The sequence below is a fragment of the Asterias amurensis genome, chromosome 12 (assembly GCF_032118995.1).
Source record: "Asterias amurensis chromosome 12, ASM3211899v1".
NCBI lineage: Eukaryota > Metazoa > Echinodermata > Asteroidea > Forcipulatida > Asteriidae > Asterias > Asterias amurensis.
Genome location: NC_092659.1, coordinates 867,219 through 884,486, shown reverse-complemented (window position 1 = coordinate 884,486; position 17,268 = coordinate 867,219). Strand labels below are relative to the sequence as shown.

The following is a 17,268-nucleotide window of genomic DNA, read 5'->3' as shown; positions in this document are numbered from 1 at the left end:
TGTAATGGTTTACGTTTATATAAACGTTAAAAGATCAACATAGTTTCTTGTTTGTGATTTTGTTTGCAATGATTGTTGTTTTATTAGTGTGGCTATAATTCATATCGATTCTCTTTTGTGTGTATTTTGTTTTATAAAAATTATAATTTACTGGGAAGACTTATAATTGAGGTTGAACATTATTGGTTTGTGACTCGCAATGCAAATATTGTTACCATAATAGAATACAGTGCCCCCCCCCAAGGCCTGAAATTGTCAATTTATTAATACTAGGGTACGAATGTAGTAAGGAAGAAGATAATGGCTCTTTTTTTTGTATGAAACCGTTTGTGTTTGCTGATTACAAATTGTAAAAACTTTGTGTTTGATCGGTTTGTGTCTAGCATTTATAAGTACAATTTTTGAAGTATTTTGGGATTGACCAAAGACAAATTATACTGCGGCGAGATTTGAACCAAAAGATCTCCGCATTAACCTGCCGGTATTCTATCAAAAGTTGATCACAATCAGATTATTTAATTCCCAAAAAATATCAAGTTTTATTCAATTGAGCTTTGAACAAATCGCCCACGTAGACAATCCAGACGATTGCTCTTTTGTAAACATGTGATGTCACAGGTTACGTAGTGTAATGTTTTTGTTTTACCGCTCTATTCCAACAATGAGGGCGCTGTGCTGTGAGATCACAACGGTCAGACACGATTTTTTGTCGTTGTATGTTACCCTCGTGTCAATGAAGAAAACAAAACACGTGACTTGCGATGTGCTCGTAACCATTTTATGCACACAGCCTAACCTCAAGTACCTTTAAAAAATCGTACTAAAAAAAAAAAAAAAATCCGATTGAACCCGGATCCGTTCTCCGTTTGGGACTTGACGGCAGATGGTCAGAATAACCCGGATCTCTGGGTCAGGCTGACCAAGAAATGGGTCAGATTGACGCAGAATCTTAAAGCAACATGATTAAATCCATTTGATTTTCCTAGGTTATTTATCAGAACCAAATTCTGTTTAGTAGGCCCTAATCTAAAGCAAAATGCCGACATCGTATCATCAGATATAAAATAGAAGTCAATAACTTTATCTTTTTGTTTTTTTAGACACAACCCTCCACCATTTTTTTTAGAACCGAATCGCCCAGATATACTAATCTTTTCTAGATGAAGGTTAAAAGTCCATTTTATTCGAGTCCCCGTAAGCTTCAATAAACAATTCCAGACTAGTTACAAGAAACCGAAAAGAAACAACTACCCTGGAAAATACGCGCCTTTTCCAGACTCAGAATTGATCGGTTGGTTGCTAGGCATCAAGGCTAATACGTCACGCAGGTTTTATTTCTGGAACACGTATGCGAAGTCATTGGTCTCGTTTTGACACGTACATACCCAGGTATAAAATAATAGTCAAAGAAAAACCTTGAAACAAATCAAAGGGTATACACACAAAGAGCTGGACAGTGCTAGTTCTCAATTTGATGTTGAGGAATTTGCCCCGTGTGACCGAAATCTATTTTAAAGATCTTGACACACAAAAATTAAAGCAGAAACCCACAATGAGTGATATGATTTTTACGAAATCATTTTGGGATTGCTGTGAAATTATGTAAAACAAGATTTGGAACTTCCACCTTCAATTTAATTGCCGTAAGACTTTACGTATATGTGAACCATCCATAAACTAAGTTTGTTTCATTGGTTGCTAGTCCAAAATGTTCGTATTATTAACTATTTCTCCTTCAATAGATCGTGAAGATCAGGCCTCGAATTTCTTTTTTGAAGGGGCACAGCAATTTTCTTGTGGTAAGGGGCACTTCCAGGGGGAAAATTTGAACCGGAACTTTGCAAAGGTAGGCATGTTAGTTTGGCTAGGAACTTACTCTAGTTTACATACAGGTTTGTTGTGACATGGAGGAATAATGGTTGTGCTAATCTATGTTTGTGTTTTAGCTCTGTGAACTTGGGCTCAGGACTTCACCCGAGTGGCCCCGAGTACACTCACTCCAGGAAAATGACACCATTTATGTGTGTAGCTTGTTAATTAAAATAATATCCACGCCTTGCATGCCCGATTTTACTTTAAAGGTTTCGCCTGAGATTATGGTTGCGTTTTCTACGTACGGCAGCCACGTGATGTCCCTGTATCAGTGCATGTGTTTATCGTAAAAAGAACAGCTCGTAATGTCAAAGGAAGCAGCCATGACCCCAAATAAGTCGTGAAGTCATCGTTTTATTTTACGATGCAATAAAAACCTGCTGCAGCAACAGCTTAAATCTAGAGTCCTTTTCAAACTTGCTCTACGTTTTAGGTTTCTCTGCGCATGCTTTTTAAAGACATGCACATAGTGATGGTACGGGGCAACAAAATGGCGAACGAAATCTAACCGCGAGCCAAAGTCACCACGTAACTTGAGATTTGGGTTGAAATGTCGTGGTATAGCGAACAACCTGATAATAAACAGCGTCATGGCCAGTCACAAAGGAGTCCCAAAGCAGCGGGATTCCACACTATGTGTAATTGGCTGGCTAGTCTTGGTGCAAGACGTTTGTTGTTGAGTGTGTCAACACTTCACACGTTGCGATATCGCGACGGGGAATCGCGATAGTTCAGTGATAATGAACACGCCGTCTTGTACCAAGACTATAGGTATGTTATTGACATTTTGAATCGACTCCACCCACACACGTCATTGCAGTTCATGCTTTTAATCACAGTTCATAACACGATACATGTAATGATTTTCACAGCGATCGCAGAACTGTGGGTGCCTTGGGGCCTGTTTAATGTCATATTCGTAAACACTGTCCGTGACCAGCGATTCAAAGACTATTTTCTTCCTACTAACGATTTGTTCACTGAAACCCAATCACTATTGAAAGGTTTCAACGTAAAGCACGTTTTATCCAAGAGAAAAACAAAATCGGTTGCTGTATTTGGATAATTTCATAAATTAATACAGAACTGCGAGTTTTATTTCAATGACAGCTAACCTCATTTTTTGTGTTTTGCTGTCGACATTGATTCTGCCTGCTATGCATTCCCTGATTAATCTGAGCGTAAGAAAAGCACGTCGTCTTTATATCTAACCTCGTCAACGTTCAACATTCAGCAAAATGACAAGTTTAGCCGGTGGGGTATTAGCCTTTTGTCAAGACATTCGTGGTCTGGACAGCTTCGTAGAGCCGCTACACCGCAGGCGACTGGAAGGTAAGACTATACACCGAGTGGCGAAGCCACCTTTGCCATCTCGAGGTCGCGCGCGTGGTCTCAACTTCCAGTCGCTTGGGATCGCGGCTCTACGAAGCTGTCTATGTCATGAACGCCTTGACAAAAGGTTCATGAATATCGTCCTGGGTGCATATTTCCGTTCGTTTATGTTTCACCCCTTGAATCGACACCAGGGCCCAGTTAAGTAGAGCTGCTTAAAAACAAAAGCAGCGAAGGCTACTCTAGCCAAACATGTCACATGTACAATTTGTGACTGGTACCCTGCTCATTTCTGCTTAGCTGAACAATTTGTTGAGCAACATTTTATGCTTAAGCAGCTCTACGAAATTGGGCCCTGTTCTATAACTAGCTGTGACGGTGGGTTAAAACCTCGTATGAGCTGGATCACTGCGCCCGATCGTAGCGCGAGTGTTTCGGCACATACATGGCGAAATCGAAAACCAAATTCGTTTTGTTTTACGATCGTGAAGACGTGGACAATAAGCGGGTAGCAAGACGCAATCAGCCTTCAAGTTAGGCAGTCTCTACTCTCCTGGTTTGTGCGTTTCGCAATATCCGGGCTTCCAACAGTATATACATTTCTGTTGCTACGTCACAGCCCGAGTGTGTGCCAACCGAGGTTGAAAAACTATGACAAGCCACAAATGCAAAGCAATAAAATAATAACCACAGCCGGGTACCCAGCTATTAAATAATTGTGTTGAATTCGTTGGAACCAAAGCAACCAATCTCGCGAGGAGTTTTATTTTATGAACTTTTTCAGAAAATGTTGAATTCGGTTCAACATAATGTGAACATGATTGAAGTTTTTACTAACATTCGGCCATCCATGTCAACTAGCGTAGTTTGAGTATCATCTAGATAAAGTCTTGGTCGTCAAACTCCTGAGCATCAAAACTGTTTCGGTATTCCTGTGTCAGTAACGCTTCTCAGATTCAAGCTTGGTGGGAAGGGGGGGGGGGTCCTCTCCCATGACCGCAGTATTTGAAGTGAAATGATTCGCAACATGCATTATGTTACCCAAACCTGCCGTACTTCTTACAGGTGAGTTGTTACTGCCATTAAATTTCACGAGTCGTTCAATTAGTTAAACGTATCCTTTTACAAAAAAATTGTCATTACCAAACGTATAACAATCATTAAAAAAATAATTTTATACCTTTGCGTCAAATTAGTCCTTGTCCTTTGAGTTAAAGCCATTGGACCCTTTCGGTACAGAAAAAAAAAAAAGTTCACAGATTTACAAATAAGGGTTTACAGAAGGTAATGGTGAAAGACCTCTTGAAATATTAGTCCATGAAATGCTTTACTTTTTGAGAAAACGGTAAAACAATATAAATTCTCGTTAGCGAGAATTACGGATTTGTTATAAACACATGTCATGACACGGCGAAACGCGCGAAAACAGGAGTGGGTTTTCCCGTTATTTTCTCCCGACTCCGATGTCCGATTGAGCCTAAATTTCCACAGGTTTGTTATTTTATGTATAAGTTGTGATACACGAAGTGTGGGACTTGGACAATACTGTTTACCGAAAGTGTATAATGGCTTTAAGTTGTTCGTTTCGAGTGTTGCTTTCGTACAATTATTGGTCTCGGAGGTTTGTTGCTTTTAGGAAGGAATTCAATTTATTGACATTACGGGAAATGTATAGCATCTAGCGTGACTGCGATGGGCAATAAATGAAGTTCGGACTAACAACGATTGTGATAGCAGTGTTTATTCTGAAACGTTTGTTGCTCTTTCATTTAAATTGGTATTGACGCTGGTACCACGGGAGACCAATGACGTTATGTAAATGTCCCCTTAACACAATAGTGATCTTATCAATGCTCTCATCAGTTACTAGGCTACGGTCGCCATGGAAACAGCCTGAAAGATGTGGTATGCCAGATATTTGGAGGCTACGTGCAGACGGCGAAACAAACAGTTACACTAACGAAAAACAACACTGCGGGCCGCATCTTTTCTGTTCATTAGAATTGCCATCCTCAACAATTTTCCAGATGTTTTTTTTTAAGGATTCCTTTTTTTTAATCGATTTAGAAGACAAACAAATTCTCCCCATTAAAAAGCACTAGGCTTCGACAGTGGCAATTTTGATGGACCGAAATTGTTTTTGTCTGCGGGCCCTGGTGGCGTAACGGTCGGCCATCTCTGTCTGGTTACCTGCCTACACCAATGACTATTGAATCGCCGGGCATAATGGACAGTGTGGATCTTACTATTGGGGGTTGCAAGCCTCGGTACCCTTGAATGGAAGAGGAAACAAGAGCATCGTTTTACGAAATGAGTGTTTTTTTAGTAAAAGTTCGTTACCTAGCGACATGGAGCACGCCCCCATCTGCCAACAAAAAATGCAGCCACTACCCCGTTGTCATGTGACGTCAAATGAGCCTATATAATTGTAGTATCCATACGGCTGCTTTAATGCAAACCAAGGTATCATTATCGCTCTATCAATACAAGTGGAAATCGATAACAAGAGTTCAAGGGACGTAGAGGGACAGAAAGCTTTCCTGATGTGACAACAGATCCAGACCATTCTTAGTTCTGCCGCACTCCACCATATTGATTACATCCCGCTATAATATGGCGAGCTGCAGTCATTGTTTTTTCTTTTGAGTTTAAGTATAAAGAAAATAATATACTAAAAAGATGCAATATTTTAGAATGAAGGGTTGTAAGAGCACTGTGGAGAGGAAATTTTTTGATAATGGTTTGGGCATATTTTGTCAACACAGAGGTGAGGACCTGTGGTTAGTATGAAAAAGGTATACCCCGAAACGTAGGGTACAAATAAACGATCTCGCATAGAATATGCTTTAAAAATCACAAAGCACATAGTCTATCAAAGACAAAAGGTTGATGCGTTTCGGAAAGGTATGTGACTCTATTCTTTATTTGTTGGCAACATTTTTAAATGGGCCCTTTAGACCAATTTGGGGGTTAAACTTTACCCAAATTTTTAACTTAAACCTTTTTAGACCATAGCTTTTAATGTTTCCATTTCAATGAGTAAACTACAAAAAAATTCTTGCCAGTTTATGTTAAACTGATTTGGATAAGTTAAAGAACCGTTAGCTCCATCATAATGAGGTAGCCTTGACTCAAATGTTTTTAGGGTTATAAATACCTAAACACGGGTGCACACCGTGAAGTAAACGGCTCGTTTGCACGTATACTGAAAGAACGTGACCGCAACAAAACGCCATTGGCATCGGTTAAATTAAGATTGTTGAGACGTTTAAAGGGTCAATTTTAAATGGCCTGTATCTTTTGGTTATGACTCTGAAAAATTAATGGCAATAACATTTTACTTGGTAAGCAGTATGGCAGCTTTGGATATTATAATGCATTTTGAGAAACTTTTCACTTCGAAGTACTGCGGTTATTGAAAAAGATATCACTATTTGTCCCCACGTTCAAAACAAAATTTGCTTGTGAATGTTCTATGTTAAGCAATACATGAGGGGCACTAGTAAGTATACAGTTTAAATTGTATGGAATTTAGGCTAGTTTCTTCAAAGCAATATTTTGTCCTTATGCTTAAAGAAACTGTGCATGAGGATCGATTTCACAAAGAGCTAAGATTGATCTTAACTGCAAATCAATCGTAGTTGCTAAGCAAAGTGTGATGTCACAATATAAATCACCATGGTAATGATGACATTTTGTTTTGCAATGATTTGTACTGCTTTGTGAAATCGAGCCCAGCTGTCCTAAACGCAATGACTCGTTCATTGACGACCGTTGTGAGGTTTGTCAAAATACCCAGATTCGCAAAGAATCTTTAAGAGATAAAACTCGTATAAAGATCACAGATTTACATCAAACTTACACGGTCTATTGATGATGATAGAAGAAAACTTCCCTTGAAATATTTATGTCTAATGTCATTTTTTATGGGAAATGAACAAACCAATTTCCCATTTTACGTTTATCACTCAGCAGGGAGCGTTTTAATCGTTTGTGTTTTTGTTTAAATCGATGTCATGCAAACTGTAATCGGTTTTTCACTATTTTCCCGTGACCCAGGTGGCCGATCGATCACGAACTTCTACCAGGTTTGTCAGTTTATGTAAATTGTGGATTATTTAAAGTGCTTACTCTGCCAGCACTTGTTTTTGCTAGCACAAACCAATTCTGTAATGTTCCTTAAACGTTTCGACGCGACTTTGCAATTTGCACAAAATGGCGCACGAAGTGATCCACATCAGCTTTCTCGTCAAGCATTATGCACGTATCATAGGCACTGCGTGGCACGCATTATCACACGCTGGTTGATATTGTCATGGGTGGCTGATTATTCACTATTTAGTTCTGCTCGAATGAACACACAGACCAGGCTGCTTTTGTTCCATTTTTAAAGTAAGGTCGTAACAACATACAATTAATACAATGCTATTATTTTTAGTTAATATCCGCACATTGCAGCCCGCCTTGTGGAAAAGAGAGTGATATTTTGTGTATGAGGAACTATTATTACTGGTGGGGTTGTAATAATTTGCTCTGAAGCACATAAAGTCAACAGAAAGTAAAACGAGATATTGGATCTTGTTAATATTTCGTATTTTTCCCCCTCAAAACTTCCCCTGTTTGTCAGATATAATTAACTTTTTTTTAGAGCTTGTTTATGGTATGGTTTTTATATGACATGGACATTTTATTTAAATCCAAACTAACCAGTTTTGGGATACCGTTTAGCGACTCCATATGTGTTTTAATTTGTACATTTACAATAGATTGTGGATTTAAAGAAATAATTTATGAAATAATGATAACAGTTAATCATATATATTACTCTGGCAAAATGTGTTGAAATACATAATGTGTTTACGTCATTTTGACTGCTACGAACGGGTTCCAATGTCATTTCGCACTGCTTACCGCGCAATTCTTACGGACCACAGAATTTACGTGCTTTGCATATGGCTTCGGAATTATGGGTACATTGAAAAATGTTACCCTTGTTTATCCCTTTACGCTTTGCACTCGTGCAGTGACCCCATTGCCACCCCCAACTCTCAACCCTAAACAAACAACAATAACAACACCGAAACCTAGAAACGATTCCAATTCTTGGGTTTTAGAAACCTTTTAATACCAGATGAAGAAAACAAAGACACACGTATTTCCCGGGTCACGTTCTTGAGTATCCTGGTTGTACACCAAGCAGTTTCGATTCAGTGTTTTCAGAGAAGGTCAATTAGAGACAGTCATACGCTTTGATTCAGAGCTATATATCTTAGCAGACCCTTATCATAATGTATACCCGCACAAACACGCTCCAATATTTCATTTTTGTTTTCTGGTAAGTTGTTTGCACAGCTTCGAAATACCCAGCGACTGTGAGTGGAGAACGCCGCCCGCCCCGCGCCTGGTCGGTCGTTCGCGCGGATAAAAAAAAACCGATCTCTTTGTTATGTGCATTTTTTTATGCCAGGGTTCCTGGTATAATGCATGTTTCATAGTACAGCAACAGCAGCGTGTTTATGAGCCCACCTTCCGCACTGCCAGCTAGGGTGTCCAAGGTTGCGGCTCCCGCTCGACTGGGGGGAAAACAAGGAGTGTCGTCTTAGTTTTTCTTACCGATTACCAACAATATCGCGCAGACTGACTTCGTTCAGAAACCCGCAGGACATTTTTTAAGCCGGGGCTCTCTTTCGTTTTGAAAACATTTCGACGTCAACATGGGTTTGTGCATTGAACGAAAGTGGGCACATTGTGGTTTCTGACGGACTGGTGCTGAGTTTAGTTTTACCTCCGAAGCGGGAAGCTGTTCACAGTTTTGACTATCGTTGATGTTTGTGCCATCAGCTGCTTGCTGGTTCTTCTCTCAGACTCGTTTGTCGGTCATCCTTTTTATACTACAAAGAAATAACAGCGTTGAAGGCAAGTATTTCTTGAGCATGTATTGCCCGATCGTTGTTGATGTTGGATGGATGTGTAATAAGAATAGTAGACAGTGCCACGTGCATTAGTTTACGTCGATGTGAATCCTCAGTGCCGTCCTCGGTGCTGATCATAATCCTTGCCTGTGTATCATTGATTTTGCTTGCAGCGAGATAAGTGCATTACCGTATAGTCCGAGAAAAATCGCCAATGTGAGGTAAACTACGGTGGATTGTTCAACCTTCCCTTGGAGTATGTTTATTTGTTTGTTTGTTCGTTTGTTTGTTTATTTGTTTGTGTGTTCGTTTGTTTGTTTATTTGTTTGTGTGTTCGTTTGTTTGTTTATTTGTTTGTTTGCTTTATATGGTCTTATAGACATTGTGAAATCACCGGTAAGCTTGGTAGGATTCGAACCCACAACCTCGTGCTTGCAAGTCCTGCATATCGTCTTATAAATTCTAAGAAATAGATGCTAATTGGGAAACTGCTTAATAGGTTAACTTGAGAACTCGTTTGATGAGATTTCTCAAGTTCAGAGTTTACTTTCTTGAAATCATTAGTAACGATGCACCGCATTGAGATAACCATATACCTAATCGCAACCATTACAATTTCTTGGAAATAAATTAAGGGCCGTTGCTAGTATAATGAAGCTCGCAGTTCAATGAGAGTTGCCGTTATACGTGTAAAGAAGTTTGTTTAGGTGTTAGTGTAAAAAAACATGAGATGATGTATCGGTCATTTTATTACGATTGGAAGTGTTATTTTTGTTGATTAGGTTGACTCAGCCTGCTGACGTTGCGTTGGATCCGGTTGGATTGGAACCATTACGCATACTTGGAAATAAATGACGGAACGTCGCTGGTATTTTAGGAAGCTCACAGTTAGAGAGTTACCACAGATGCAAAGAAGTTTTGCAGGTAGTAAAAAAAAAAATGAGAATAGACCAGTCAAGATTACGATGGATACAAGTTTTGTTTTGTTGATCAGGTTGACTCAGATATTATCTCCCTGACAGGGCTGTATGCTTCGTTTTTGAAAGGGCAAGGGCACCAAGGCATTTTCTTCTTGGTAAAGGGCAAAGGGCACCCTATGATAAAATTGCAAATTTCTACTGGAGCATTTCAAGGGCACCAAGGCAATTACCAGGGGACACGGAGGCAATCGCCTTCGTTGCCTCCGTGAAGTATCAGGCCTGCCTGACGTTTGATTCAGTTGGAATGCAACCATATAAATTCTTGGAAATAAATTACGAACCGTTGCTTGTTTTGGAAGCTCAAAGTTAGAAACGTTTTTGAAGGTAGTAAGTAAGAAAGATGAGAATGGCCGTTCATTCGATGGATGGATTTTGGGCAGGTTGACTCATCGGAGATTATCGCAAAGACGTTTCATTGCTACTGATTGGGATTTCCGTTTCGGACTTTGGCTTCGCATGTAGATTGGGTTTCTAGTAATTCTGGCACGCATTGGCTTTGGCTACACGTGGCTAATACAGACAGGTCATTGTATCTTCTTACATACGTCATCATTGATGCCCCAAAGCCACAGCCGCTAATAGAGACGTAACAGATCTATGACAAATAACACACGGTAACGTGTCTGGGTGTGTCCACGCCGTTCTCTTGGGGCTGTCTCATCGCGTTGTTTAATACATTGTCCTTGCTCTATGTTCAGACTGACACCATTATGTCGTGCATAAGGGTCAAGAAAAGGCGGGTTTCTTAATCATGGTGTCGACATTGTGTCTCACAATTATGAATTTCGACAACCAAAATGCATGCTCGACATTCTGCTGGTGGTATGTCAAAAGTTTACCAACAGTTTTCCGTCACCTGTATTTTTAGTTCCTTTTCTTTTGTCTGCTTTACAGTAACCGAATGCGGTGAAATTTCAAAAGGGATGCCTTAACTATAATTGCTTCTCTCCACCCAGGGGTAAATGGGTACCTGTGAGGGCAGAGGTGGTTCTTGTGATTGGTTTAGCCGAGTAGCGCATGTATTTGTCGCACAGGCTGTATACTCCCCAGGGAGCTGAGATGGTTTAAAGAATGATTTAAGGCCCGGTGACCAGGGGTAATATTGTCGGAAGCGCTTTGAGACGCCCTCCGGCGTGAAAAGCGCTATATAAAAACGGTCTATTAATATTAAAGGCTGTATTGCTTTTTATATAGTGCCTTACAAAATATTATGGAATATGAATTGTGCCGGATCGGTTTGTTTGATTTAGCCTACAAGGAATAATTTGTGATGATTATCTCTGTCGAGTCAGTGCCCAACGGTGACTGACGTGTAGACAATGCAAGTACGGGTTGCCGACTACCGGTGAGTCATAATTCGTGGCTCGATCACGATTTGTATAAAACATCGGTAGATTCATGTGACTATGTGATGGGAGGGGAGTATGCTAAGATATGACATGGCTGATGTAACGGAGGAAGAGACGGGCGAGGAATGTGACAGAGCTGCTTGATTGTTCTCACATCAGACAACGATGAGCTGTTTCACCTTTTATTAAAGGCACCGGATAACTGGTAATTATTCAAATATTGTTAGCATAAAAACTTTATTGGAAACGAGCAATGGAGAGTTGTTGATGTTAGCACATCGGCAGAAACGACTCCCTCTTAAAGGCACAGGACATTTGGTAATATTATAATAACGCAACATAATTGTTTGTAATAGCGTAACAACTTACTTTGAACGAGTAAGGGAAAGCTGTTGACAGTAAAACAAAACATTGTGAGAAATGGCTCCCTCTTAAATAACGTTTTTTTTTGTTTTGAAATAGGTAATTTCTCATTCAAATATGAAAATATTTCAGGCCTGAAGCCTTTTTGTTATAGGCATCGCATGAAAGCACACAATTTTGTCCAATAAGTTTTTTTTGTGGTATTCTCTTGCAACTTCGATGACCAGTTCAGTCCAAATTTTCATAGATTTGTTATTTTATGCATATGTTCAGATACACCAAGTGAAAATAATGGTTACCAAAAACGGTGCCCAGGCCTTTAAAGGGAAGGTACATGTTTGGTAATTGTCAAAGACCAGTCTTCTCACTTGGTGTATCCCATCATAACCATAAAATAACAAGCCTGGGAAATTTGGGCTCAATTGGTCATCGAAGTTGCGAGAAAATGATAAAAGAAAAAAACACCCTTGTTGGAAGAATTTGTGTGCTTTCAGATAATAATAAAATACTTCTAGCTAGAAGTCTTTTATTATTTTAGTGAGAAATAACCTCTTTCTCAAAAACTACGTTACTTCAGAAGGATTCATTTCCCACAATGGTTTATACTATCAACAGCTCTCCAATGCCCGTTACCAAGTCAGTTTTTAAGTTAATATTTGTTATGAGTAATTACCAAACGTGTACCTTCCCTTTAAAGTGTAGTTTGACGCGTTCGTGTCGTTGGTTGGTACTGCAGTTCCGGTTAAGGCCAGTAATTACGATCAACACAAAGTTGCTAAGCACGACAAAATTATGGTTACCAGCTGAAATGTCATGTTAATGTATAATCTACGACGGGTATCCTGCTCATAATTATTTGCAGCAGAAAATTGTGAAGCGATGTTTTCTGCTTAAGTAGTTCTGTTGTGTCCTGATGTGTTGTTCGTCGATTCCTTTAGTATTTATTTCGCGACAAATTAAGTTTACCATCAAGCTCGAACTTCGAGTGGTGAAGCCGGTTTTCGGCGAATAAATTAACCGGCTTTATAGTTTTGTATGGTACGATTTATTGCTGCGACGGACTCGGAAGAAAATTTAGCAGCGCGAGACAAAATTAATAATACCCAACAAATCATACAGATTAACCCAATAATTATATTTTGTAGTGAAACAAAAGCATTTCTCGACGTATAGAAAAAACTACGCCTCTTAGAAAAACCTAAAGAACTCGGTTAACTCCTTTCCGCCAAACCCAATCCTACTTCACATTGTCATTGTTGATTGTACGTCATGAGGGCTTTGTCACTGCCTTCTATGGGTGAACGCACTTTACAAAAACGGACTCAGGACGTACGTTGAAAGACGTATAGTAGAACGTGTTCTTTATCGATCCGGCTTTGCTCGCCATTGTGCTACCAGAGTTTTGACGGAAACTCTTTCTGCCAAACGATCCCATGTCCGTCTTCTATAAGAAAACCTGTTCCCCTTGTAGTTGTCTCAATTTGTAAAAACATTATCATTAAAATTGTTGTCAAAGTGGCAACTGTGAACATTTTGTTGATTTAAAATTGGACAGCTTTTGTTGTCGAGCTTTAATGTATGTGTTGCGGTGTTGTAACCACGTGGACGGTTCCAGTTTGTTTGTGGAACGGGTTCAAGGTTGTCACATGAATACCAGACTCTACGAACGGTTGTTGGTGAACATGGAACGAGAATAACCCCCTGCACAAACGCTGCAAAAAGAGCTCAGAGCCACTTCATGCAGCGTTTGTGCAGGGGGTTATTATTGTCAGAGCCACTTAATGCAGCGTTTGTGCAGGGGCTATTATTGTCCTTTGGCACCCGTAGATATGTAGGCGAACATTGAACGGGAAACAGTTTAGTTTAATTAACAATTTTTGAGAGTTAATTGAGCGCAGTTACATGACGAAGACCATAGCGAAGGCCAAACTTGACGTGTATGATGTTAGTCGTAACTCGTTGAGGCGGGGTCATAAACATACTTTAACCCAAGGGGGAAAAATGTGTAATTTCTATCCAAAAGCCCACAGGCATACTTGTTACACAGATGGTAATGGTATTGTAAACAACAAGTTTATTCGGTCTGAAGTGTCCCCGTTGATTAGAAGTTAATAAGTATGTCGATAAATTTAAATATCCGTATTTTACCTCAGATTCAACCAAACCGTGGTGTCCGTTTGTGATTGCTGCTGGATCCCGCGGTGAAGATGAATGCTTTGAAATGATACGACAAGCTTAAAATGTTCTGTAATATTTATAGGCCCTTTTCGAAACCACGGCTTCGACTTTTGATTCGGCTTGTGGCTACGTTCTAGAAGTCTGAAGCCCTGAGCGCGTATACGCAAAGCACGCGCAATTGTCAAAACAACCGGCGGGGCCAAGCTAGCCTGAGCCGAATCCAAAGCCGAAGCCGGCCATCGTATCGCCTCAGACATCATTTTGTTCAATTCAATTCACTTTGCCTATACGTATACGTACACTTACTTTTTATCTTTCTATCACAACGTCATAGCCCATGTTTCGAACGGAAATGCCACCATCTTGAAAACACATCTTTAAAGCCTACGTAATGTACTTTTATCAATTAATAGGACCATCGTTTTGTTTTTGTTATCCGAATGCTTATTTAAAGTCAACATTTTCAAGAGAGACGCACAAGGTATCCTGTGAAAGTTTCAGTTGCTTGTTTCTGATGTATCAGAAAACAAGAAAAACGGCCACAGTATTTCGCATGACAGTCGAATCTATCCATGTTTAGCGAAGTGACAGCGGGTGCCAACCTCGTCTCTGGCTGCAGCAGTCTCTAACGGACACCACATCAATAATAAGGAATTCTCAAAAGTCGCCTTTAGGCGATCAACGGGGTAACTTCAGCCAACAAATATTTTGCAGAATGCTTAAATGTAGGCTTTTGAATGAAAAACTGCACATTTTTTATTTTCGACATGTCTTTGTCAAAGTGTACCGCGGTCTTTATCCGATCATTGTATCGTTTCACGGAAACCCTGAACTGAAAATGTTATTTTTTTCCCCCGGAACATATGAATAGCTAAAAATTTACTGATTTATGATTGCCCTGGATACGTCGCATTTAAGATCTAAATTTTGACAACTGGAATTATGAATACAGGTACAGGCCTACCACATCAAAATTCAATAGTTTGATTCACCATCACTGTAATGTGGAATGAATATAATTGACCCCAAAACAATGATGATATTTTAATGATATATTTCGTGATAAAGGAAGGGAACAAACTAACTCGTATGATAACGAACGATCTATCTTTCCCTTTTCTCTACACAAAGTACACGCTTTATTATCTCCGTGATAATTGCATTTGTGAGCATGCGTAGTTGGACTACTGATGTATAATGTAGGCTATGATAATTAATACCATTATGTTTTACCGTTTTCCCCCGATTGATAATATTTTATCCATCTGGAATTTTCGTGTTCTTAATTGGTTCGACTCATACTTCTTATTAGGGAAATTGGTTGAGGCTGTCTAACCATTACCCTTTGTTGTATTAAGCACCAGAGGTTACCAGGCAAAATGCTATAAGGTTACATTATTGCTCTCTGGTACCCTGTCGTTTTATTGTTTAGTAATAGGTCTATAATTTGCCGAGCTATTAATGTAGAGGTACATTATTTCAAATCATCTGATGCTAAGAAAAGGTAGGGTGTTCAATGTTAAAAACGCTAATATTATAGTTTTTATTGTCTGTTTTCTTCGAGACAGTTTCGTAAGTTTAACACTATTTTAACGAATTGTTTTGTTTCTGTGTTGTTTTTGTTTGCAGAGAAGGATGGGGGGGGGGCAATGTTTCTAGCTCAAGTCATTGGTTAAGACCGATTGTATGAATGGACAATAATTATATACCACGCTACATACTACACTGTTCGCTATCACAAAGCATTAAAATATGCGTCAATTCGTAAATTCATTTCAGCTCTAATGTTGCAACGTGTCGGTTTTATGTTACTGTATTGAATGACTTTACGGCAGAACGTATACATTACATGTATGGACAAAACGCAATAATGGCAGTTATATCGACATGGTGTTTTGTAACGCTACACTATTCGGGATCGCCGCCGTCGGTTTTAACGACGTCAGGTAAACTAATATAAAAAGGCAATAATGGTTGGAACTGTGTTATATTTAATGGGATTGTTGGAACTTTGTTATAATTAATAGGCATTTTTGGAACTGTGTTATATGGGACATTGTTGGAACTAATGAACTGTGTTAGAACTGTGTTAATGATATATGATGGACAGTCTTAGAATTATGTTGTATTTAAAGGGCACTGTTGGAACTATATTGTTAGAACTTTATGTTATTTTATGTCTGCTGTTGGAACTGTGTTATGTTTAATGGACATTGTTGAAACTATACTATGTAACTATTGGACATTGTCGGAACTATGTTATATTTAAAGGACATTGTTATGGACTTGTTCGGTTATGTGTGAACAATGTTATTTTATGTAGTGGACGTTGATGGATATTTAAGGGAAAATATTGGAACTATGTAATGGATAAGGTCGACTATGTTAAATGGATATTAGGTTGATACTTGTCAACGATGGGTTTTTATATCAAACCCTGATATCGCGTTTCGAGAATCTAAAACAATAACTGGCCTATCGAAGGTAACTTTTATTTCCTTGTTTTCGTAAGAAGTGTTCTTTTCAGCTTTAAATCCGATCACGCGCATGTACTGAATTGATCCATACGTGGGATATAATTATCGAATAAAACATCGAATTAATTCGCCCCTTTTCATATATAGTCAAATTATCGATTTCGGATCAATGAAAATGTTCAGACTTTGTTTTGGAACCAAAGATAACCATGGTTGAAGGAATTATACAAGTGTTAATGTGGACATTACAGTCTCAACCCTGGGAACTTAGTCGATCTGTTTGTTTGTTTGATCGATCGACACATGTTATCATTGTTTTTTTTAAATGGCCCCATTGCATGTGTTTTATGTTGTAAGTGGAAATACTTTTTTTAGAGCAATACTGTATAGCTACCATGTGCCATGTACATGACGTACGAATTTTTTTTCTTCAAAATGGCTTCCATTCCATGTATTTCATATTGTAAGTGAAACGACCCATTTTTACTGTCAGATTGGCCTTTACTTTGTAAGATAGCATGTGCACGTACATGATGTACATACAAGGAAATGATCTGGCGTAATGTTGTAAACGCATTATTTTATTGATGCTACACAATTTCCTGGTAAGAATTGACCTAGAGGCCCCATGTGAAGCGAGACACCAAGGGTCAATAAGACATAGAATCTGGGTCTAGAATCTGTGTCAAAATGCCCTTCAGAATGAGTCGTTTCTCAAAAATGTTTTTATACTATCACAATCTCTCCGTTGCTTTTTACCAAGTCGGTTTTTATGCTGATGTATATTTTGTGTAACTACCAAACG

General features: G+C 39.1%; 1 protein-coding gene across 2 annotated transcripts in view; it reads left to right on the top strand.

Moving 5' to 3' along the window:
- Nucleotides 1-17,268, top strand: part of LOC139945036 (uncharacterized) — a 57,662-nt gene that overhangs the window by 8,104 nt on the left and 32,290 nt on the right. Inside the window, exon 1 of one of the 2 annotated variants that reach the window (XM_071942287.1) lies at nt 11,579-11,650. The exons of the other annotated variant lie outside the window; for it this stretch is intronic. The gene's annotated coding sequence lies outside the window, so the exon portion shown is untranslated. Of the gene's footprint in view, nt 1-11,578; nt 11,651-17,268 lie in introns of those variants that run through there. 2 annotated transcript variants of the gene reach the window in all.